The sequence below is a fragment of the Nanorana parkeri genome, unplaced genomic scaffold (assembly GCF_000935625.1).
Source record: "Nanorana parkeri isolate BGI_ZX_2015 unplaced genomic scaffold, ASM93562v1 scaffold888, whole genome shotgun sequence".
Taxonomy (NCBI): Eukaryota; Metazoa; Chordata; class Amphibia; order Anura; family Dicroglossidae; genus Nanorana; species Nanorana parkeri.
The window spans coordinates 425,042-451,269 of record NW_017307156.1 but is presented as its reverse complement, the minus strand read 5'-3'; positions in this window follow the sequence as shown (position 1 = coordinate 451,269).

Below are 26,228 nucleotides of genomic sequence, written 5' to 3'. Positions count from 1 at the left end.
CTGGGACCTTCCACTCCCCCCCTGAGACCTTCCGCACCCCTCCTGAAACCCTCTGCACCCAGGACCGGATTTGCTCTCCCTGCTGCCCCTGAAGGCCAGGTTCTTCAATGCGCGGGTAAGTGTGTGTGTTTGTGTGTGTGGCACTGGCGGAACTACCAGGGTCGCAACGGTCCCACTCGCAACCGGGCCCTGGCGTTCCGCCTGTTGGGGGGGGGGCCCGAAAGCTTCCTCATGCCCCCCCCCCTATGGTTGCAATCCAGTGTGTTCCAGCACTAAATCGGCCGGAACACACTGGAACTGGTGTGGACTAGCCCTGAATAAAAAAAATACTTTTCATTTAATAGAAGAAAAAAAAAGGTATCAAAATCATGTTTTTATTGGGGGGGCCCTCAATGGTTTCTTGCACCGGGGCCCTGGGGTTTCTAGTTACGCCTCTGCCCAAGGGGTTCCATGGACACTGGGATGAAAATGACTGCTCAAATAAATATTAGTGCTAAATATTAGTGTTGTTTAAATTCTAAAATAAATTAGTAGAAGAGTCCTTTCAAGAAGATCCCCAGGCCAAAAAAAAATGGGGGCTTGGAGAATACCCCCTCACTGCAAGGTTTAAGTGCTCACTTTTGTCTAGGGGACTCAAATAGAGCAAGTTTACTTACCTGATCCCCAGTCCCAATAGCTCCTTCTAGGCTGCTAGACCAGCTTCAGCTTCTTCTCCCCTTCGCTCTGGCAGTCTAAGGACCATTGTCATCATTATCAGGGTTATTCACAAAAGGGTGAAGAGTTTGGAGAAGGCAGGAGAAGTGAACAATCTAGGACAAAATAGCTGAATTGGAAAAATTCTTCAAATTAGTTTACTTTCCAGTTCAGCTATGTTGTCCTAGATTGTTCACTTCTCCTGACTTCTCCAACCTCTTCTCCCTTTTGTGAATAACCCTATATGTCTCATGTAGATCCTGCATTAGACGTGAGGACACCAAGAAACATTCCAGACCTGGAGTGGAGGGGGAGAGGTATGAGCACTGGCCATGCCACTGAGATTAGGTAACTAAAACAGCTTTATTTGAGCCCCCTAGAAAAAACGAGAACATAACCCTTGTAGTGCGGGGGTAGCTCCATTTGCAAGTGTAACATTTTTCCGTTGCCCAGAGTTTTTCTTTAAACTTTCACCATACAGTAAAACAGCATGAAGGGAATTGATCAAAACTGGAGCAGACAAAATCTGGAGCAGTTACCCATGGCAACCAATCTGCATTTCTCTTCAGTTTGCCCAGGTAAGATTTGAAAATGAGAGAGAAAAGCTGATTGGCTGCAGTGCAAATCTGCTCCAGATTTTGTCTGCTCCAGTTTTGATAAATTCCCCCAATGTGTTTTTTTCAAATCTTATTGCTTGTTCTGCATTAGTGACTCAGAAAGCACTGGAGCCAGAGGATCAGCACGACAGACAAGAAGCTAGCATTTTCAGCAATGACAACAGCTGTATTTCTCTTATGAAATATGTATTTTACTTTTATTATAAGGCATAGCTACAATTAAATCTTCATGTCCTGTTCTATAAATTAGGTAAGCTTAAACAAAAAGAACATATACAGGCAGTCCCCGAGTTACATACATCCGACCTAGATACAACTCCTACTTACAAACGGAGGCTATTAATGTACAGCAGGGGTAGTTGTAATGCTACTGCCCTCCTGCCGACGAGGAGTGCCCGCCTTTTTGGGTCTGGTTTGTAGTACTGTATGTCAGGGGCGTCCCGAGGCTGGGTGCCACCGGGAGCGGTAACCGAGCGTCACCCCGCCGACGCGTCACTGCGCGTGCGCGATGACGTCATCGCACACGCGTGACAGTATTCTGATACCTGGATATCTTGGTGATGGACGCCAGCAGAAAGAGGAGGGGACAGTCACCCGGCGGGATAAGGTATGCCGCCGGGTCCACTCCTCTCAGAGGGGGGTGACACCAAAATGACTGTGAGTCATTTTGGTGTCACCCCTCCAATGGTGTCACCCGCGTGCGGGCCGCACCCCCCACATGCCCCCTTGCAAAATGTTCAAAATCCAATTGTCACAGGGACAGAATGTGAGGTGAAATCTTCTGAACAGGGGCACACACAGCAAAACAGACTTTACTGGGGATTAACCTTTCCCTAACAAAAACATTTTTCGCTGGAGTTACACTTAAAATATTTACTGTTTCCAACTTACATACAAATTCAACTTAAGAACAAACCTACAGAACCTATCTTGTTTGTAACCCGGGGACTGCCTGTACAGTAAATCAGCGCATAACAAAAGCAAACCAACCAACAAAAAGATGCTCTCACAAACTATTTAAATATATGTGTTTAAATCAAACTGTTTAAGCATAGTTTCTCATATGACTTTTTCTTTGATATGTTGTTTTGTCCCTTTAATTAAATGTTTTTTCCCTGAATGTAGAGAAAAGAAATACAGCTGGCGAATTAAATGTAATTGTGCAGCCTCAGTAAATTGTACCATTAAGATTTTCACTGGCATTAAGGAAAGTCATTTAGCATGCTTTGTCGTAATTCTGAATACCTACAAATGTTGTAACATTTTATTGCCAGATAAAATTTAAATGTAACATTAACCATATTTTATATCAGGCTTTTAGGAGACATATTTCTTGTCCTTTTAAAATATAGCAAGCAACGTTTTATGTATTGTATTAATTTTCTGTGTTTTATGGCTACTCTGGGCACCATATCTTAAAATGACTTACATTTTATTTTGACAATTTCATTTTTCTTCTTTTGCTTTCTTTGATGTCATTGTTGTAAATACCATATCATACTTGATTTGTTTTGGGAGTTGATGCATTGTATTTTTATACCTAGAAAAAATATCTTAACCATTTACTTTACATTCTAAAGCTGTATTTGCAATACACAGTATAATATTAGAACTACAACTTGATTACAAACCTAAATTGACACTAAACTCAGAGTTAAACCTTAAAAATGCATTCAAATACCTTAACAATAAACAATACTGTACCTTATTAGTGCATCACTCGGCTGTAGATCTTCTAATCATCTTTGAATTCATGCTGACGCTGTCCTTCCTTCTCGTGGGTGGCTACTTTTGTTCCCCACGGTCCCTGTGTGTTGTAAAGTAACCACTCGCTCGCTCCCATGATGGTCTACAGTCTCATGTTTAGTTTACTAGTTTGTAATGAGATTGTAATCCATCACGGGAGCCAGCTTGGTGTGGTGTCTACTTTACAACACACACAGGGACCATGGGGAACAAAAGTAGTCACCCTCCAGAAGGAAGAACAGTGTCGCACCAATTCAGAGATGATTTGAGGTTCTACAGCTGAGTGATACACAAAAAATATAAATTTTTGTTAATAGTGAAGGTACTTGACTATTGACCTGAGCATTATTATTATTATACATTCCTTTCATTAAACATATCATGTATAAAATGTGCACCCCCTATTATTTATCACTAACTACCAGTCTTTTTTAGACTAAATGTTTGAAGAGTCATGACTACAACACCACTTAAATTGTTCAGTTAGGTCAGTTCTGCTAGGACTATCAATACATTTATTTTTTCTTCCAATTAATATTATTCTACTTTTTTGGATTGTGCTATAAGATGTCACAAGGCTCTTATAAAATGTTCCCTTTGTGAAATCCAACCTTATTTGTATGTAAATAATATAATCACTGCTCTTGCTGTGCCTCGGGGTTTAATAGAATGATTTTACTTTATCATTAAGCCATCATGTAACAGCTTTTCCCTTGATATGCAGGCTAACATCAATATTAGTAACATTAGGAACAAATGTTTGCAGATAATGTTTAATGATCTCTGATATTGGAGCTGCTTGTTGAAATCTTGCAGAATGTTCCATACGTTAAAGTTTTACATTTCTTATCTTGGCAGGAGGCCAGACTGGGGTAGGCGATTAAAACATTTCCCTAAACATTTATGTGTAATGTCTTTGGCCACTCATGGCTTTTAATCCCAATCTTTCATGCAAGTGGAAGCAAGGCGTATAGATACTGTTTGCAAAACAACTTAGAATGAACAAGAGAAAAAGTTTAAGACTTGATGATACCATCCAGGAACATTCCTTTTTAATAGGAAAGTTTAGGAATAGTTTCATGGGTTGTTTTTTTCTTGAGTAATAAAAGGGAAAGTTCACTGGTGTTATTGTTGCACATAAAAACAACTATGAGGGTTATTCAATAATGAGCCGAAGGATCCAGCCGTAGCTTCGGCTGATCCTTCGGCTCACTTCAGCCGCCGGAGCCCTTCGGTTCAGTCGAACCAAAGGGCTGCTGTACGGGCTATTCACTATAGCCCGTACAGCAGCTGAATGCAGCCGAGCGGCTCAGCCGTAGCCGTATTGACAACCAAAGCGTGGAGAAAGGTCAGCTGAAGGGCCGACCGTTCTTCATGCAAATGACAGCTGGGAGATCGGTGAGACCCAGTTGTAATGACAGATCAGCCTCCCCAAATGACATGGGGACGCTGATCTGTCATTAAACAATAACAACTGGACGAAGACTCTGGCAGGTGCTGGCCAATAGGAAATTGTTTATATTTTGCCGGCATTTGTCAGATTCGACATTATGCGACGGGAGTTTGACGGCGTGCGGTCATGTCGGTGTACATTGTTTTTTTAAATTATTTTTCATTAATTTATTATTTTTATGTTTTTATTTCACCTAGTCGTCATCATTGTGGACAATGCTGGACGTCGTGATTGATGCTGGTTTATGTCGGTGGATCAATTTTGGGGGGGTTTTAATAAAAGACTTGTCAAAAACTTGTCTTTTGGGTTTTTTCCAATTACAGGAATTTTTCTAAAGTTTGGCATCCTGCCCTGCCAGGCCTGTGCTCGGATCAAGGGTCTGGTATGGAATTTTAGGGGGGACCCCATGTCCCTTTTTCCCCATTTTTGAGGGTTGGGTTCCTTAAAATTCTTACCAGACCTTAAGGGCCTGGCTTTTTTTTATATTTAACTTGGGGTCCTTCCTGAAATTCATACCAGACCTAAAGAGTCTGGTATGACTTTTGGGGGGAACCCCACGCTTTTTTTTTTTAAATGGGGTCCTTCGTGACTTTCCTACCAGACCTAAAGGGTCTGGTATGGTTTGGGAGGGCAAACCACACACTTTTTTTTTTGTTATTTCTTTTTTTTTTTTTATTTCCTTTATTGTATATAAAAACAGAAAACCGTAGATAGACTGATCATAGAACTTATAGATCTCTATAAAGTCCTTTATTTTACAATTAATTGTAAAAAATAACATACATTTGTATAAAAACATTAAGAGCCGATGCCTTCAGTAAGATACAAACCCAACCCATTAACATCCACCATAAAAAATTACACATATTTTTAGTTTACCCAAATTTTTCATGTCTCCAATCACCTTTCTAAACATCCAACTTCACTACTTCATCCCAAGAAGGGACAAACATTGCATATTTTCACTAAAATATATTTAATTTTGCATTTCCTGTGCAGAAAAGGAGGGAGAAACACTGCTGAAAAATGCAATTTTTGATGTTAAATATGTGTATTACTTGAAACACTTATGGACATACAGTATATTACACTCATATGGACATTTAAAATATCACAAAACAGTTGAAGTTAAAAATAAAAGCATTTTATATGTCACTAACCACGAGAAGTCAACACATAAATCTTAAAACATGTTTTACTGAATGGTTGAAGGGAATGTGCTTTTGAAAAATAGGTAATTTACGTTTATGGACTGGAGTGCTGACTTTTAAAACAAATATTGCATGCCAAGAAAAAATACTTTTTGCAAACACCTTTTTTAAAGCATTTATTTTTCAAGTAGACTTTTTGGCTTTTATAAGCTATGGGTTGTTATTACTTTTGTTTCTATAACAAAACTTTGCTGTGTAGGCATTTTATTGTGGTTTATAAAAAACTAAATTTATGGGTGACCCAAGCTATTCCTTCAGGGCATAGCCTACATTTCTTCAATGTTACTTTATTAATTGAATGCGTTATATTGTTATCCGCTGTTGAGATATGGAGCCATATGGACCACTGTCAACATTTTGCTATACTTATCATTTCCAGCATATTACCGCCATGGTAGTGTATAGAAATAAATGAAGGACACAACATACGTAATGAACTCCAAATTACACTGCACTCAAGTGAGTGATACAGTAAAATAGTATAATTCTGAAAAGTGCATCCACAATGCAGTTTCCTCAAAAGAACGCTGCACTGAAGTGAGTGATACAATAAAGTGATGAACGCCTAAAAAGTAGTAGTATAAGATTTCAGCAAAATCATAATTAACGCAAATAATATATGTATGTGAATAAATCAGTGTATATCTTGTATCAAAGGATGACCATAAAAATAACACATCAATCTATAAAGTTTTCAGTGTCATAATGAATGTCCTTAAAAATGCATAAACAGAATTAAAAAAGCCATATTTGAAGAAAGTACTCTGTGCTTCCAAGTGTCTGTGAGGGTTCTCATTCATCCAGGTCATGATTTATCTGTAAAAAATAAGTCAAGGCAACTGGACTTGCTGTATTTTTCTTGAAAAATACAAGTCCAGTTGCCTTGACTTATTTTTTACAGATGTGCTTTCAAGTGCTCCACGTTTTATATAACAGATAAGGTCCGCACTCACCAGATATCTTTTGTTAACTCGCCTCAAGGTATATCAGATTGTCAGTCTGCCTCTCAATGATCCTTGAGGGAGACGTTCAGCAGCGACACCTCCTCCGGCTTTTTGCAGAAATGACTAATCCAATTCGGATCGCCTCATATAGGAGGTCCAGAAAACAACCAAAAAATGCTCAAAGGAGATAAATGAGGATACTCATTTTGCAGTATGTCCAATCAAAAACTTTATTAAAAAGACAAAAACTACTCACAAACGACAAGCTTCAAATCACATATAGACACTGCACCGATGTGCTCCTTACATGTGCAAAACTCAGGGTTTGATGATCTCAACATTCACCCGCTTCTCTACGCGTTTCATCATTAGATTTTGTAGGGGCGGCTTGAAGGTTGAGAATAACAAACTGAGCCTTATAAAGGTTGGACCAGAAGACAACCTTAATTGACCATGGGAACCCAATCACAACAATGAAAACAGGATCTTCCCGTACCAGTGTCCCCTAGATTAAATATAATGGAACTGCAAGTGCCAAAACCAATTAATAATTAAATATATAATACCCTAATGTCATAAAGGTATGCAATTTTTAGGATTCCAATGCATGCATGTACAGCACTAAATGCACAATGTATAAATGCATATACACCTTGTGATGGCTTAACCTACACACCTCTAAGAGGGATGTATCAACATGTTCTATAAAGATATCTGAACATATGTGTCCCAGTACTCTGAATTAATAATAAAGGAGGTGATACGAATATAAAAGGGAGATATATTAATTGTTAGTGAGAAAACAATTTAAATCGCATTCCAAATTCAATCCTTTTGGTTTTAGAGTATTGAGGGTAACAATCCTTCTGGACTCATTCTGTGATATTTTCTTCCTTAAATTAAACCCTCTCCAATGTTTGTTCACCTTATCTAGTCCAACAATTTTCAGGCCTTTACGGTTTTTATTATGAAAGAATTTTAAAAGCTTTGATACATTGTGGTTCATGTCACCTCTTTTGATATTATCTATATGTTCCCCTATTCAGATCTTTAACAGTCTAGTCATCCATACTGGAGACTACACAGGCACTCCAGTAGATAGGTCACAAACCGAGTATCGCAAGATATAAATTCTCTAATAGTATATCAATTTTCACTGTTGTTAGATTTAAACTTTCGATCTTTTTCCTGTTTCCAGAGACTAAACACCCTGTACAGGATTTGCAGGGGTAATATCCTACTCCACCAAAAAATGAAATCTTTTTCTTTGGGGGTTCCACCATATTTTTAGCTATTATATTCCTCAGTGCAGGTACTTTCCTATTTGTAATCTTTGTTTTTTTGGGGGGTAAGATGGATGCCAGCATATGGTCTTTTTAGAGAACATCCCAATGTTTTTTCAAAATTAATTCTATAGTTTTATGTTGGGCAAAATAATTCATAATAAACGATACAGGAGGGGTCTCTACATTTTTCTTTTTCTTGTTCAAAAGATCTTTTCTATCCCTTTTTTGTATCGCAATATGCGTAATGCACCTCTGCTGTATTTATGTCTGCCTATATATATATATATATATTTAGATAGTTTTTTTCACACAGCTTAGTGTAAAAATTAACATTGCAAAGATTGCCCAATCATGTGCAAGGAGTTTTTTTCTTGCACATGATTGGATTATTTTTTATTTGACAGAGCTTCACCTCATTCAATAAGCTATGAAAAAATTCCCTTACAAAGTGAAAATTCATTTTCACAAGTGAACAACCTATACTCTTTTAATAAATGAACCTCTGTATGTGCATATATTAAAAAATAGATGTTGGGGTTCCTATTTATCATGGACAACATGTGGGAGTTTCCCAAATATAAGTTCTGCTGTCCTATTGGGCGATGCTGGGAATAAGAAAGTGAACCTAAATTTTTAGGACATCATCATAGGGTGGCGATGAACAGAGGAGATTCATAAGACGTGGTGCCAAGCACAGCAAAATGCCTCATAGTGGCTGTCCACTATGTGGGTTGGGTTGGCTGGAGAATCTCCTTTGAAGGCAGACTGTATGTGCAATGACGTGTTGAGGCTAGAAATCAGTTGTGTTTAGTAGTTTGCACTATTTATTATTATTATTATTATACAGGATTTATATAGCGCCAACAGTTTGCACAGCGCTTTAAAATATAAGGAAGACATTACAATTACAATACAATTCAAGACAAGATGGTAAGGAGGGCTTACAATCTGAAGGGTGGGGATTTACACTGTTGACTTGTATTATTAAAACCCTTTTGTACAACATTTAATATATTTTTATATGTAAAGATTTAAGCTTGAACAGCATATTAGGTGTCCTGCAATCATTTTTATTACTGCATGTATTCAAGCAGCCTAGGCAAAGTGAAATAAAGAAAAATGTATGTGTTTTTGTTGAAAATGCCTAACTTGCTAAAGTGAAAAATAGGATTAAGTAAATTGAAATTGTGATCAGGATCTAATTTGCCATTGCAAAGTAAGATGAAGTGAAGTGCACTTTCTGTGTACCCTTCAAACATCCAATGAAATAGGGAGCCCCTTCTCCACATAATTGGATGCTTAAAGGGAACAATGATTCACCTCACATCACTTTACTGCAGTATACTTTAAATTAAGGTAATTATGGCCCAGGATTAGCTTTAGTAAGTCTGGTCCGAAGAGCCTTCTGAAATTGCATCGGAGGAATGCTGCTTAGTTTAGATGTAAATTGTACTTTTGGAACCACTAAGCCTAGTTTGCAATGTGGCGTTTAAGTAGAACTTCAGTCAAAACCTTTTTCTTGTTTTGGATTGAATAGGAAAGGTTGGAATCTCTGTCAGGTTCCCCTTTAGGAACATTCTGCTCACTTCCTGTCCCATTAAAACACAGCAGGAAATGAGGTGGAACCTCCATGAACTGAGAGAAAACTTTTTGTTTGATAGTTGTCATTGAACAGGTTTCCTTATTGTGAAATGTATTCTTTTCTTCTAAAGTCTTAGACTCCCATCAGTGATGACAACAGTCACCAGGACAAAAAGTGAGTGTGGATTTTCCCAACAACAGGGATGTAGAAAGTAATACAGACCTGATATAGGATTTAACTGTTCCCCACTGTGTTCAAAACTAGAAAAAAGGTGTCTTAGCTAAAGTTGCACTTTAAATGTATTATTTAGTGGGGTTACTTGAGAGAAAACTTTCTCTCTAAGGTCCACTCCTCTGCTCAGTGGGCGGGTGCAGTAGCCAGCCTGCTATTGGCTATTGCAATTTGAAATAGCCGATAGCAGGCTGCCTAATGCTCCTCATTTTTTACATTCTGCAGCCGACTGTGGAATCTAACCGCAGGCCGCAAGATGTAAACAAAGAATTTAGTTAGAATTAGTTGCTAACAAACATTTTTCGAGTACTCGTGTCTATCAAGCAACCGGCAAAAAAAAATCAAGGACATTTTTGAGAGCGCCGGTTCCTTGAATGCCGGATAATAGGGAGTTTACTGTATTTCAAATGCTGATGAGATCATGAGATCACTTACAATGGATGCTGGTCCTTGATATTTAAAAGTTTTAGTTTCCTGTGGAATCATCTGGTCCTCTGAGCACTGACCCTAATATCCTATTTTACGGTGGCTTTTTTTCCCTTGCAGGGTCCTATGGAACCACCCTTGTGTGTGCTAGTAAGCTGTGAGTGTCTCCACAAATACACAGGCATAGCAGGACCACCAACTCGCCTCCCCCCTGTTCCCTTCACCCTCCTCCCTTCTCCAAGCTAGTAGATGGACGGCTACTGGAGACTGCTCTGTCTCTTGTGATCTTGTAGTGGACAAGAAGTTCAGGGAAACCGAGCTGAGAGAGTTGGAGTTGTTCAGAAACATGATCACTGGAAGTATTTGGGGAAATAGTTAAAGAAATATTTTGCTGAGCAATGCATATTTGTTTGATCTGGATGCATTATTGAAAAAAAGTTTAAGAGTTTAAAACGACTTTAATGCAGGTCAACAAACATGGTGCGAATTCGCCCTTAGAGCAAGTATACTAAACAGTGTTCTGGTGAGAAAAATGTAGAAGGTGTGATACTCAGGAACATAAAACATAAAAATTGTCTTACAATCCAGGCTAGGTTCACACATGCACCACACCGCACGACACCTGGGATGCATTCCTGCACAATGCAGGCAGCGATTGATGCGTGGCTCAATTGATTTCAATAAGGTGACACCAGCGCGACAATCACAGAAAAACGTTACAAGTACCTTCTTTTTGCGATACACGACGCGTGGCTGTTTTGCCGTGTTCAGAAGCACGGGCTGAATCGCGGCGGGAAACCGCGTGATCCGCCCGGTGCAACCGGGGTGCCACTATTTTCTAAGCATGATCGGTTCACACTTTGGCGACTCCTTACTGCGCGGCAATCCATGCAGGAATCGTGCACGATTGCCCTGTGGTGAGGTGTCGTCTAGGTGTGAACCTAGCCTCAGTGATCTATCTTTACAACCAAACTAAAACTTAAAGCAGACCTTTACACATATCTTCAAATTAACAACACAAGCGCCTTCAGAAATGCTTAGTAATGGCTAAAAACAGATACTTCTAATGGGGTAAAGGTCAAATGGGGTAAAGGTCCACTTTAAGGCACATGTATGATGCATCCATAATTATGTTTCTGCATGTTCTGTTGTTGAGGTATTATTAATGGACACACTGTACAAATATCAGTGCACACATAACCTAACACTATCTGCTTTTTTTATTTGTACTTATCTCTGCTAAAATTGATAAAACAGCAGGAAATAATAACAAGAAAACCAGATCCTTCGATTCACATTTCAGCAGATAGAGAATACCAGAAGTCATTATGGAAAGGACGCTTCAATTAAAATCTGCAAAGCAGATGGTCTGATGTGTTCCATCTAAACTGACCTAGAACTCGAATGAAAGGAAAAAAAAAAGCTGCAGAATAAATTAAGTGAGAACATAAATGCTTATCCTGCTGTAAAAGTTGACTCGGCTGTTTTATTCTCACATTGGAGTGAGCATGAGAAGTAAACATTTATCTTACAAAATCATTTAGGCATGAAATGTTTAATAAACAAGAAAATAAAACATTATTTATACATTACAGAAAGGATGCCTCTTGTTTAATGGTGATACAGTGATTACGAGATTAGGCTTGAGTAAACGGACCAGACACAGCCAGCTGCATTCAGAGACGTTATCACATATATTTACACAGAGCTGGACTGAATCTAATAAAGCAGACCACAAATATAATTGTAAGATGAAAAATACCATACAATAAGAAGGACATTTTGCATCCAATGTGGCAAAGGGTGCTTTTAGCTCTTTTAACCCCTTCATGACTGAGGCCCTTTTTTCATCCTTCCCCACCACCATTCCTGCCTAGGCCAGAATCATTTGTTCCTGCTCTCGTAGCCTTCTGGGATATTTCTGTAAAATATCCCAGAAGGCTGTAGGAGCATGGACGTACAGTGGCTGGAGGTTGGACCTGGCCACGCATCATTGGGGGTCGGCTGCCTGAACTCAGAAGAGACAGCTGACTCCCAATGACGTCAGGGAAGAAGATAGCAGTGCTAGTCCAAGCGGTGGTAGCAGATCACAGCAGGACAACGCTGGATTCACTGGGCAGGTGAGTATGTTTCCTGGTGAGCACCTAGCATACCAGGTAATAGGGAATAAGGGGAAATAGAGCTGGTGAGGGATGAAGTTCCTCTTTAATTACCCCATACCTGCAGCCACTCTTTCTCTCCTGGCCACATAGTGCAGAGGGTCTAATATACGGCCCTGGAATTGGATAGTGGCCACCATTAAAGGAGGATTAAAGATGCTTATATGTAGGTTACAGAGCTAAAGACAGAATCTCAACAATCAGGGCAGTAAGTATGTCTGATTGGAGTTTAAAGGTAAAAAAAAGATTAGAATATAGGAAACGTAAACTATTATCTGGAGGAAGAGATGGACATGCTGATTTTTACTTTGCCATTGATAGGGCTTTAGATTTTCTTCTTTAGTAATTTCACATCTATGCTGTATAAATTCCACTGCAGTTATGCCATGTTTCAAGTCCATAGTATTTCTTTTAAATCATCTGTCTTTTGTGGCGGTTGTGCTGGGCGGCTTTTGGAGCCACTAAGCTATTGTAAAATAAACCCTTGGTTAATCCTCCCACATATAAAGGTTAATTCAATGGGGAAAGCACTTCCTTCAGAGATTGGTTAGACCTGAAAATGTCCCAAGAGGTACAGTAAAAGGTGCATTCCCCTGTTTTTGTCTTTTAAATTAAAAATATTTTGTCATTCATGTGCATTTTTCATATTTAATTTTATGATTTTTTTTAGGACAATGATCATGAAAGGGAAGAGCAACATTTAGTTGATCAGACAAATAAGATGGATAGTGCCTGGTCTATTCTGACTAAGGAGGGCCATAAATAGCCCAGTCCCAGTCCAATTCAGTGGTTCAATATGATGGCAGGTAAGGCTTCACAACAAACACTTTTGATGGGTAATGCATGCAGTATTTTCCAGCTTACTAGAATTTTTTATTTTTTTTTAACTAAGCCATATTATTCTCTTTGTATGATCCAAACAGCAAAACACCACTCACATTTTGATCCTGGCTTCCAACTGCATACGTGTCCCGAGTGCAGGCAACTAGTGCGTTTCCACCTCAAACAGTCAAAATTCAAAACATTCCACATGCCACAGGATCTTGTCCAGAGAATAAAAGTCTTTATTTAAGGAGTAATATATACACTGCCCATATCTCCTTGATCCTCAGCTGCTAGCACGTTTCACCATATGGCTTAATCATATCTTTTGATTGCTAAAAATCTAACAGCTAGTGTCCATGAAAAAATGCATTTCACTCAGAGTAAAAAACACACCACAGTTGTCAAATCGGGTTATACAGAAGAGGTAAGGATACAGGGAGACTTCAAAGTTTGCAGTAGCCCCTACCACCTTCAGTGAAGTGGCTACAAAAATGTAGGGGGTTATTCACTATTGAGCCGAAGGATTTAGCCAAAGCATCGGCTAATCATTCAGCTCAATTCAGCCACCGGAGCCCTCCAGTTTAGTCGAACCGAATGGCTGCTGTACGGGCTATTCACAATAGCCAGTACAGCAGCCGAAGGCAGCAGAATGGCTCAGCCAAGCCGAACGCATATGCTTCAGCTCAGCTGACCCGAAGTCACGGCCGAAGCAGGGTGAACGGTCTGCCAAAGCAGACTATTCTCCCCACAAATGGGTGGAGCCAGCCGTGACATCACGGCTGGCTCCGTGCAAGTTGTTGTCATACGATAACACTCCAGCTTCCTCAGATAATGTGAAGACATTGAGCTATCAATGAATGACAACATTTGTTTTGATTTGACAGGGGGCGGCCAAATAAAAACAAATGGGCGGAGCCAGCGGTGATGTAACCTATCATACAGGTCATCTTCGGCGGGATTTCGTCAGGTACGGACAGTTCGGCGGGCGTTGTTTTTTTTTTATTTCGACAAGTCGTCTTGGACAACACTGGATGTGGTGATTGACCTTAGGATTATGCCAGTGAAGCATTTTTTGGGATTTCATTTTAATTAAAGGAATTGTCAAAAATGTTTAGTGTTTTTTTTTTCAATTAAAGGAGTAAAGTGTGGGCTCTTTATTTACAATTTATTTTAACTCTTTTGTGAATGAGTAGGGACACAAGTACCCCTTACTCATTTACAAGGGGGGGCAGCATCTGGGTGCCCCTTTATTAAACAGGGTACCATGATGCAAATAAGCCCCCCTGCCCGCAGACCCCCACAACCAATGGGTCAGGGCTTGTGGGGAAGAGGTCCTTGTCCCCATCGGCAAGGGCCTTGTCCGCATCGGCAAGGGGAGACCCTGAAAAATCAACCTCCCAGTCCCGAAGGCATGTGGCCTGGTATAGCGGGGGGGTGCTCACTCATCCCCCCCTCTTTCCTGCTCTTCCAGGCCTGTGATTAGAGGGTTCAGAGATTCAGATTAAGGGTCTGGTTGGGAATTTTAGGGGAACCCCACGTTTTTTTCACCATTTTTTGGGGGGTGGGGTTCTTCCTTAAAATTCCTACCAGACCTAAAGGACCTGGTATTACGATGTGGGGAACCCTACGCATTTTACATTTTTAACTAGGAGTCCCTCCTAACATTCCTACCAGACCTAAAGGTGTCTGGTATGGATTGGGAGGGGGACCCCACACCATTTTTTTTTCTTTTATTAACATGCCAATTTATTTTATTCTGCTCGCTACCTCCGAGGTAGGGAGCAGAATAACCAAGCCGAATGCTGTTCAGGGACATTCGGCTATTCACTCACTGCCATTCGGCCGAACGGCAGGAAGTGAACTGCCAGAGGTTCGGCTCAGATGATCCAGATGTTGAATTGGCTGAGTTCTTCACTTCATCTCAGCTGAACATGCAGAGCATGTTCGGCTGAACCAAAGCCAGCCAAAGCCAGCTGATGTATGGCTGATTTTAGCTGATGGACAGCTAAAATCAGCCATACAGGGCTGAATTGAATAGCCTAACGGCGATCGGCTCACTTCACTTCAGCTCGGTTATTCACTCAGCTGCCTTCAGCAGGCGAGTGAATAACCCCCTTGATGTTGCTGGCACTGTAATCAGGCTGGCTGATTTGTAGTTTGACATTACCTGGGTAATTCCTGTTGTTCTGCTACTGAGTGGGGTGTGACCTTGCTGCTACTGAGTGGGGTGTGACCTTGGAGGAACTTCAGGAGTGTCTATGCCTCACCAGTAAATCACTGGGAGTTTCAAGGCCAGTGGTGCCTGCTGGAGGAGTGCATAATTATGCAGGGATTGCCATGTGCTCAGTCTTCAGTCTGCCCCCTGGGCTAAGCCTGGGAGTGGGATGTACAAGGTTGGAGAGCTAACCAGGTCTCAAGCCTGGAGGCCACATGTTGACCAAGGAGTGGTCTAGGACTATCTGTGAGTAGAACCAGTGAAGAACTGACTGCCAGGAGCTGATATGGACCTCAGGAACAAGCCTCGTGTCTCTCCCAGGGAAGATCTCATGCACATACCTATTCAGCTGTTGTTCTACTACACAGTGTCAGCCTGTTCTACTGAAGTATTTTCTGCACTGTGGAAGCCTAAAGGGATTAGTGAGTCTGGAGTCTGTATCTATTTATGCTATGGATGTCTGAAGTCGTATACCCTCTCTCCAAGTTTTTCCTCTTCTTCTTTAGTAAAGCATTTAAAAAGTCCTTAAAGTGACTGGCGCCCAATTTGTCAATCACATGTCCCTTCAATGGCTAAGGATCTACCCCTCGGAGTGAAATGTCACTCTTTGGGGGTCCACCTCAGGCCTCTGGGGGTCAGGGGGGTGCTACACTATTATAGTGCAATGTGAAGCAAGCCAGCGCATTTCTGTAAATTAATGATACTTATAATTACAGTAATCTTTTGGTCACAGTAATCTTTTGGTAGATGTCAGAAGTCATATACTGTATATTTATGTGTAGCGCTCACCCCCGAAGGAGCTGCTTAAAATATACCCGAGTCGTCACTAGCCTGTCTAGGGATTATAGCAACCTGCTGCCCCAATAGCATTAATCACCCCCTTCCAGAGACCAACAGAGCAGAGATCCACTATCACGTACCTAAGGCAGAGACCGGAAGATGAGGAGGTGGCTCGTGTCCTGCAACCCCTGGGGTTGGAACAGAAGGCTGCAGGGTATGGAGGAGCACGAGTGCCATGGATGGAAGCAGACACCGTGCAGGAGACGTCTGGTAGCGAAGTCAGCAGGCCAAAGGTCACAACTGGGCGGGCAGCGTTGGAACAGATTCAGGAGACAGGGATCATGGTCCAGAAAGCCAAGGATCAGAGCCAGGTGGGACAAATAGAGAAAAATAGACAGACTCCAGATTCACTGGTCCCTTTGAGAAAATTCAGTGTAGATTCACTAGGAGCACAGTTGAATAGGGATTGGCACCGATCTTCAGTAGGAAAGACATCAGACTTGCTCCTAAGGCCCTCTCTATTCCTGGGCAGTTCAGCTACATTTTTTGCTAAAGCATTTAACACTCTGTGTGAAAGTTCAAAGTGCACCCATTTACAAACTAAAAAACAATGAAAAAATGATTAGCTATTAAGTAATATCCTGGAGTCTTTTCTGTTAGCAGGACTCCTCTTAGCTGGAACACATTACATACTGTGGCATTGCATGGCAATACCATGGTGTTATGTGGCCTCAAAGTGACCCAGGATTCTCAGCCAGAGGGGCTGAGTGGTTCCAGGAAGCAATTGCTTGTACCAGGAAAGAGCTGGCTTCTCAGTCCTTTCAGGGTTTTCTGGATCATAGTTGGTATCCTGGACTCGGGAGATTTCTTAGAGCTCTGGGTGGGATGGAATCTGCATTCCTGGGTCCCTGCTTTAGTAGCGACCAGCACCTAATTGTGCACCTGTGTACAACCCTCATGAAAAGGATGCTGGCTGGTGTTGAGGGATCCACCTGAGAGTCAGGAGAACTCCACCCAGGAGTCAAAATAGAGTCCAGTGCAGCAGGGAGCTGCAGGTTTGTGAAACTGATTGTGCAGGATAACATGTTACTGAGGGTGTCTGGAGGAAACAGAAAGTAACTCTGAGGCTTGAGGCCGGAGCAGCAGTGCTGCAAGAGAAAAACGTTAAAGGACTGGGACACTTTAAGTGTGTGGGACAACTCGAGAATTGGTGAGACAATATGTGGTGTTATGCTGAAGACAAGCTATTTTATGTTGTACTTCCTTAGTTGTCCTCCTTTGAAAAAATAATGAAAACTTTTTGTGTATGGAAAAGCCCTGTGCGAGTGCTCTGTGAGCTCCCCAACATTACAATACTCAGACCGGGATGCTACAAAACTGAGTCAGGTCCATGTGCCATGGAGAGTGTTGGACAACAACTCCGCAACTGGCCATTAATTTGGTATGCCACCACTGCTGCATCACTATTATGGCCGTTACATTGCCTGCTCACCAAAGATACATGTGAGTGTAACTCTCTTTTTATAAATACATTGTTTTACATGATCAACCTAGAACGGCGTGTCCTTTTGTATCCCAGCTTGAAATGCTTTTAATTAGAATACAAATGTGCATACTGTATAATTTACTTAGGACAGAATAAAAGTGTATTTCGGTTCCATCAATTGGCCATTAGGTTGACTATCAGATCTGCAAATGCCTCCTGCAAACCTGATAAGTTACCAAAAAACACAACTAAAGGAGTATGCACAGCAGGTTGATAAATCTGTTGCACATTGAAAAGCAGTGGTGTATTGTTGTCAGCCTGGAACAGGAAGGTTTGTTACTGGCAGGATCTATTTAAAGAAAACTGTATACAGTGAGGCACGATGCCAAACAAACTGAAAAAAAGAGTAAGGCCAGCTTCATACCTATATGTTGTGGTACCACAGTGCCATTAATTTTAAATGTTACACCAACACACTACAGAAACACACCTTTGAGGTACAGTAACATACTACTATGCATTGTGGTGTATTTTCTGGTCCACTGTGGTGTGCTGGCTGCCCATTTAAATAAATAGGTTGCCCTAATGCACATGTTAACGCACTGGACAAGAAAGGTTATATGGGGCCTTAGGGTTTATATACAGGTGAAACTCGAATGATTAGAATATCATGCAAAGTTCATTTATTTCACTAATGCAACTTAAAAGGTGAAACTAATATATGAGGTAGACTCATTACATGCAAAACAAGATAATTCAAGCCGTGATTTGTAATAATTGTGATGATTATGGCTTACAGCTCATGAAAACCCCAAGGACCCCAAATCCACAACCTCAAAAAAGTAGATTATTACATGCAATCAATAAAACAAGGATTGTACATAGAACAATATCGGACCTCTGAAAAGTACAAGCATATGTACTCAGTACTTGGTTTGGGCCCCTTTTGCAGCACTTACTGCAATTACTTTTGCACGATATTCTAATTATTCGATTTTCACCTGTATATGTGAAGGCTGTGGCAGCTATAGGAAGAAAAATAATTACAAAAGAGGTTAACAGTGATTGCAAGACCTATGGCCTGCTGTATGAGGGCCTCTCATAGACCATCTATCAGAGGCTGCTAAATACTGCCCCAGTGAGTTTCACCTTGTGATGCTACAAAACATCTAATATTTGGATACTGAACAATAACCTAACCCCATAACTCATCTCCAAATAGCCAAAAAGGGTTATACAAACCTGTATAAAGGAAAAAAAAAATCTTGGCTTAACCGATGTAAACAGTTGTGTTTGTTAAAGGTTATGGAATCACTATGTCCCAAACAAGTCAAGATTACTGCATGCACTTTGTCAAAGTCATTGTATTGTTATGTTGTCAAAGTGCCTGTTGTTTATCTTTGTACATGCGAAAACAATATTGGATGTTTGTTTATAGTATATTCCATTAGTTTTTTTGGGGGGGGTTTTCAGGACAATACTTGGCAAATACATGAAATGGAAAGTTGTTTACTTATTGGCAACTGCAGTGGTTCCTTTTTTTTCAACCATGTGCTCTCTAATATTTGAAAAGCATGATATTTGGATTTCCAACAATATAATACAGACATCAATAAAAATAGAGAAAATAGAATGAAAACAGGACTAAACAAAGTAGAACACTTGTTTTTCTAAAGCTGGCCAGGAAAGGTCAATTATTGCAAGATACAGCTTTGTGCCATTGTGCACAATCTGAAGATATTTGAAGAATGTCGTCAGCACACCAGTTTCTTTACAGCAAATGAATAGTCATTTATTGACGTATGCTGTCTCTCATCTTGCAAGCGATTTCGGGGCCGCGCGGGGTGCCCTTCATCAGGCTCAGAGAAGACGTTATAAAGATATCAAATTGTCATTTATTTAGACATACAAATTGTGAAACGCAAGAGACACCACTCCCCCACCCCCTGGCATCATGATGATGTCATAATCGCGCTCTTTCGTTAGAAATGTCATGTAAACATCTGTATATAACAGAATCAAACAGTTAGAAGGCATGATATGTTGTAACACCAATAGGTATAAAAGCACTTACACACAGGATGGCAAGTGAACAGAGGCTCAAGGAGACCAATCCCTATTTGTACCGGGAGTGTACAGCGGCCATTAGAAAGAGCTACACCCGAAAAAGCGTTTGCAGAACCAGAGACAGCATACGTCAATAAATGACTATTAATTTGCTGTAAAGAAACTGGTGTGCTGGGGACATTCTTCAAATATCTACACGTTGGCGGCACCATCCGCAGTCACTTCAAGCACCCACTTGCGTGGGAATCCCGGTAAGGAGTGCAGCAAGGAATGTATTTTCTATCCAACTGTGCACAATCTGGGACACTCTGGCTGAAAAGGGGGGTTGCTGGTGTCCCCACGTGACCCAATGAGATGCTGAATGAGACAGCTCCCTCATTATAGGGACGGCCCGGGTTGTAGTTCACAGGTTACAGTTGCCCACTAATCTGAGATTTTGTAGTGGTGGCTATAAATTGCATAGTGAAGTCAAGGGGAGGCATTCTCTGCATAGCCTGTAAAGTACTGATGATTGGTAGCTCATAATTCATGTACACAAAAATTGAGCAAACCAACACTTTGCTTACCTCTAAGGATGAAATATCACACTTAAAGCATATAGATTACATTGGCGTTCTCCTATATGGGTTGCCTTGGCCTTCATCTATATGGCTACAGAAATAGATTTTTTTTTTAAATTAGGCACCTGGTATAAGATTGGATGGGGGGAAATGTACTAATAATCTATAGGTGCAAAAAAATTTTTGCAAAGCACCAAATAAAGTGTTGGCACTCCTTCTATCAGGGGTGTATATAAACAATTCTAATGCTATGCAAATAGGAGATTTCTCTCCAACAAGAAAGTTAAAAAAAAAAAGTTACCCCCTAGGCGCCTAACCTAATCTTAGCTAGAACCTCCCTCCCAGGTACTTACTTATGTCTTGGAGAGGGTGGCGGAATCCTCTTCCATTTACATCATTGGGCCGCAAATCTTCTCTATTGTTGGCCGTACTTGGGCAGTAATTCCCCATAGACTTGAATGGGGTTGTGCTCCTATACTATGAACATCAGGTGTACAGCCCCATTCAAGTGGTCAAATCCAGGCAGACCATCAATCTATCCTGGCAACCACTTATCAACACACAACCCCACACTGTCCACGTAGGATGAAGCCATGTCATCATTATTAGGGATACATTTAAAATACAATACAAACATAGCTCACCATTAGCCAAACCTGTTTAACAAAGCACAAATATATATACTGCCTGGCCCAAAAAAATCACCACCTGTTCAGAGCCTCCCATTGTAGGGAAGCACTAATATACCGGCTGCCGAAACATATCGGCCGAAAATGGCACTTTTGGCAAAAGCCGAAATTGCAATTTTCTGGCCGAAATAGCGGTGCATCCGCGATTTCTCTCCTCCCCGCTGGATGCTGCTCTGTGTCCCTGCGGGGAGGAGAGAAACTGTCACAGGCAGCCGAGCAGTGCGTGAGGAGAGCACTGTGAGCGGCAGCGTCTCTCCTCCCCACACCGCTCAGCCTCCTGTCATAGATCGGGAGTGCGGTGTGTGGGCAGAGACAGCCATTGCTGTCACAGGAGGCTGAGCTCTCCTCCTGCACTGCCCCGCCCAGCCTCCTGTGACAGCTGTTGTGGAAATTTTACTATATGGAATTATGTGAACATTTTATTCTAGGATGTGTGTGTTCTATATATTGTTATCATGTCTCTCAGTGTCCGGATTTCTGCGTCACACTCGATTGGAGCATGGCCCAGATTATTCGACACTGGGGGTAAACCATTGGAGTGGATATCTTCCTGTGCTAATGGTGGAGAAGTGGTTTCTTAGCGAGTGTATGGACGCCGGCTAGGGCCCCTGCGCGGTGCGTGGATTTATTGGCTTGGCGTGGATGCACTTGCTTTGAGGACATAGTATTATTTAAGATACATATCTGCCTTTATGAAAGGAACGTGCGTTTGTATTTCTGAGGTGTCTGATCAGCGCCCTGGAAGTAGTATGGCATTGTCCCTGCAGATAAGCTTCCATTTATAGGAATCATAGTAACGTTATTGGGCATTGCTCACTGAGCAGTGCTGGATAAGGTTCGCTCCAGTGGTAATGGGAGACTGTGTTTGTGGGTCTGGAAAGATGGCTATGCACAACGCTTCTACTATGAAACAGACATACACTCCCTTTTCTTTTGTGTACATGTGTTTTGTTGGCTGGCTATGATATGTCGGTGTATTGAGGAAGTGATGTTGGTTTTGACATCACTTCCTGTTTGGTCACTTCCTGTTTGACGTCACTTCCTGTTTTATTCTTTTGTTGAGAGATAATAAAAGCTGCTGTAGTGAGAGACAGAGGCTCTCTTCGAACAGAATCTCCATGATGAAAGCATCACCGTATCTTGACTCTGCATGACTCTACAGAGGTCCTTGCACAAAAGAGCGTAATACACGTGCTTTTAAGCACGGGGAAATTCTTTGTGTTTGGCATACTGTGGCGCACTTTAGTGCGGCATGGATTTGTGCGTTTAACCAAGCGAATTTCCATAACTCAGTCAATCCAGGATGGAGAGCGGTGCCGTGGGTGGAGACAGCAGTGATCGCTGAGTGTTTCTAAATAATTGAGGACATAGTATGTTTTTACTATATCCTCAATTATGAATGAATGGGAAGTGATCTACTTCACCTCCTGTTCATTCATGATTGAGGATATAGTAAACATACTATAGCCACATGTTATGAATGAACAGGAACACTCAGCATAGAGGATTCCAGTTCATTGATAACAGGGGCTGCAGAAAAAGAGATTGAGGACTCAGTACAGAGGCTTCTCCCCATTCAGAAACTGCTTGATAGTAAAATATTTTCTGAATGGGAAGCCTCTGTACTTTTCATTCACTTAGAACAGAATCTGCAGAAAAAGAGATTGAGGGCTCTCTTTTTCTTTTTTAAAATGGAAATGGAAATATCAGGGGTCTGTTTATACCCCTAATATTTCCCCGAAGCCCCTAAAAGTAAAGTAAAAATAAAAATATTTAATAAAAATGAATAAATATAAAATATTTTTTAAGCATTTGAAAAAGTTAGAATTAAAAACATGTTCAGTTTCCTGACATTATTTTTTTCGTTTCGGTTTTTAAATTTTCATTTTGGTGCACCTCTATACCATTGGGTAATTAGTCTAGGTTCAGCAACATTATGTGCCCAAAAATGGGGTCAACTGCCAACTGAATATACTGAATGACCAGGTTTTTTCAATGGATCTGTTCTTCCCTGATGGCAGGGGCATATTCCAAGATGACAATGCCAGGATTTATCAGGCTCAAATTGTGAAAGAGTGGTTCAGGGAGCATAAGACATCAGAGTCCAAACCTTAACCCCATTGAGAATCTTTGGGATGTGCTGGGCAAGAGTTTACGTAGTGGTCCAACCCTCCCATCATCACTACAAGATCTTGGTGAAAAATGAATGCAGCTCTGGATGGCAATAAGTGTTGTGACATTGCATAAGCTTATCGAAATGATGCCAAAGTGAATGCATGCCATAATCAAAGCTAACGGTAGTCCAACAAAATTTTAGAGTGTGTGACTTTTTTTTTTTTACCCTGGCAGTGAATATAAGAAGTCTAAATCCTGTCAGTTTCCAATAATCTGAGTTTTATTGCTTACTCTGCTAAATTCAATTTTTTGCAACGACGAGAATTTATCAAAGCAAAACGTTTTGAAGAATAGTCATCAGGTAGCTGCTCTGTATGAAGGTTATAGTTTCCAGTAATATGTCATGTTAATAAAACAAGTATGTAAATCCTGAGATTTATATAGCAAAGGGGTCTTTTTTTCTATAGCTAACGTATTCAGAGTTAGCTGATCATTGCAACTTTACTTATAGTAGCTAGCAGAAATTCACCTATTTTGTATAATCGATCAAACAGGTAACATGTTTTATTATGAATCTGTGTGGTGTGATATTAAATGACAACTTTACTGGAACTATTGACAGGCATATATTTTTTTTTATCAAACTCAGATATTTATCAGCAGTTAGCTCAGTATGACAGATTGGCCCTCTGACTTAATCCCTCCAGATTCAAACTGTCTTGTAGTTAAAGCCAAGGTATAATCTGCTTACATTTTGCCCTCCCTGGTTCTTCCATTCCCTCCTCAAAGACATGCTAATAGAATGTTTAAATAAAACCTTTCGCTGGGTCTCTGTGCTTATTTATGCAATGCAGGCATACAGGCCCGGATTCCCCACAAGGCCAACGAGGCCCGGCCTCGGGGCGGCAGTGCGCAGAGGGGCGGCAGCAGTGTCCTTGTGGAGAAGTTGCCTTTTTAACATTCAGTCCTGCTTTGTACAAGGAGGACTAAATGTAGAGTGAGGCAGCTGATTGTTCGTTTACATGTGAACTCGGCGATGTCGCCGAGATCACATGTAAACAGTGTGCAGCCTCCTCCCCTCCCCCCTGCACTTACCTCTCTCCTCTGGTTCCGTCCTCCACAGCCGAGTCTCTCACTGCAGTGAGCAGAGCGGCCGAGTTAAACCCTGCCGCTCCGTGTAGACTGTAGACAGTGAGAGGGGAGAGCTGTGCTCTTCCTCTCTCACCTCTCACAGGAGTTCCAGCACAGTGCTGTGCTAGAACTCCTGTATTGGAGGTGACAAGCAGTGGTGTATTCTGGTTTTGTGCTGCCCTAGGCAAGACTAAACCTGAGCACCCCCATCCCTAAGCTAAATTAGCCCCACCCCTTCCTGTTTAAGACATTTTGCATAACCTGTCAGTCACGGGATACAGCACACACGGTGTATCTAGATACTGACAGGTTGCGCTATCAACATAGCATGACGCTCTAGTTCTATCTTTGCAATAGCCACCTTCTCCATTCCTGGCTTGATGGGTTCCCTAGATCTGCAGCTACAATAACCATTCTCTCCTGCCTTGCCATGCTGTGCTAGTCTCTAGTTCTGCAGCTGCAACACCGATCTTCTGCCTTAATATGCTGGGTCCTCTAATTCTGCAGTTACCAATCTTCTGCCGCTGGGCTCTGTAGCTTGCCCCGCTCTAGAGACATAACCCTGCACAGAGCTTATAGGCTGCACTTCCCCGGACTCACCACCATGGAGGTGCCAATAAACACGATGACACTCTGGATCTCAGCCCTGGGGTCCTGCGGAAGTTTCTCTGCTGCCTGAAGTCAGAGATTTGGGTGCCGGTTTCCCAGGGAGGTCCAGCGCATGAACTGCCAGTGCATCCGGATGAAAGTCACACACACCAATACATTGCACAGCATGTTGACCAGGAAGAGGAAGGAGCTGCAGCTGGCATATGGAGTAGGAGTAGGTGGCATTGGTGGACATGTTGGTTCCCCAGTCAAAGAAGCACCAGGTCCGGGTATTTATAATATAATTTATTTTTCTCTTACCTAACTGGTTTGGGGGCAGCATTTCTTGGCGCCCCCCTGGAAAGTGCCGCCCTAGGCAAATGCCTAGTTTGCCTTGCAGTAGATACACCCCTGGTGACAGGGTCAATAAAGAGAACCTGTCACCTCCAATTGCTATCACACGGGATTGTTTTATCCTGTGTGATAGCAATAAAGTTAGGTGGGAAAAAAAATTGATTAAAACAAAATTAAACAAATAAAAATTTAAAAAATATGAAATAATTAAATAAAAAGATGATTAAAAAGTAAAAAATAATAAGAAACAAATTATAAAAAAATAAGAAAATCATTATGAAAAATAAACAATACCGTATTTTGCCGTGTATAAGACGCTACTTTTTCATAAAAATGTTTACCCAAAAATAGAGGGGCGTCTTATACACGGGGGCCGAGAGGAGAACCACGGTTGTGAAACTGCCCAAAGCGTTGATACCACTGCAAACTAGCCTCACAAGTGAAACTTCGGATTGCAGAGACAAGATAAGTTTTCCTCCCATCATAAATCTTTTGTACCTGACGTCAGCTGTTGCTGGGGAGAGTGGAGGAAAACTGTTATCTTGTCTCTGTAATCCGCTCTCCCCAGCAACAGCTGATGCCAGGCACAAAAGATGTATGATTGGAGAAAAACTGTTATCTTGTCTCTGTAATCCGAACATAAATCTTTTGTACCTGACGTCAGCTGTTGCTGGGGAGAGCGTGTAGCCAGTGCCAGAGCTGTAATGTCGGAGCATAACGTGATTGACTCAGAGGTAAGTGTGATGCATTATATCATGTAAAATATTGATTTCTGAAATTTGGGTAAGAAAAGTTGGGGGCGTCTTATACATGGGGGCGTCTTATAGACGGAAAAATACGGTAATAAGATAAGTAAATTATAAAAAAGTAAATATGATAAATAAAAATTAAATAAAAATTAAATTGATAAAAAAATTATTAAATAAATAAAATTTTAAAAAATAAGAAGAAATAATTAAATAAAAAAATAAAAAGTGATAAAAAAGTAAAAAAATAAATAAACAGTAAACAAAATTGACACTAACCCTGCCATCTGGTTGTCATTCTCCATTGATGGGAAGGGGGGGGGG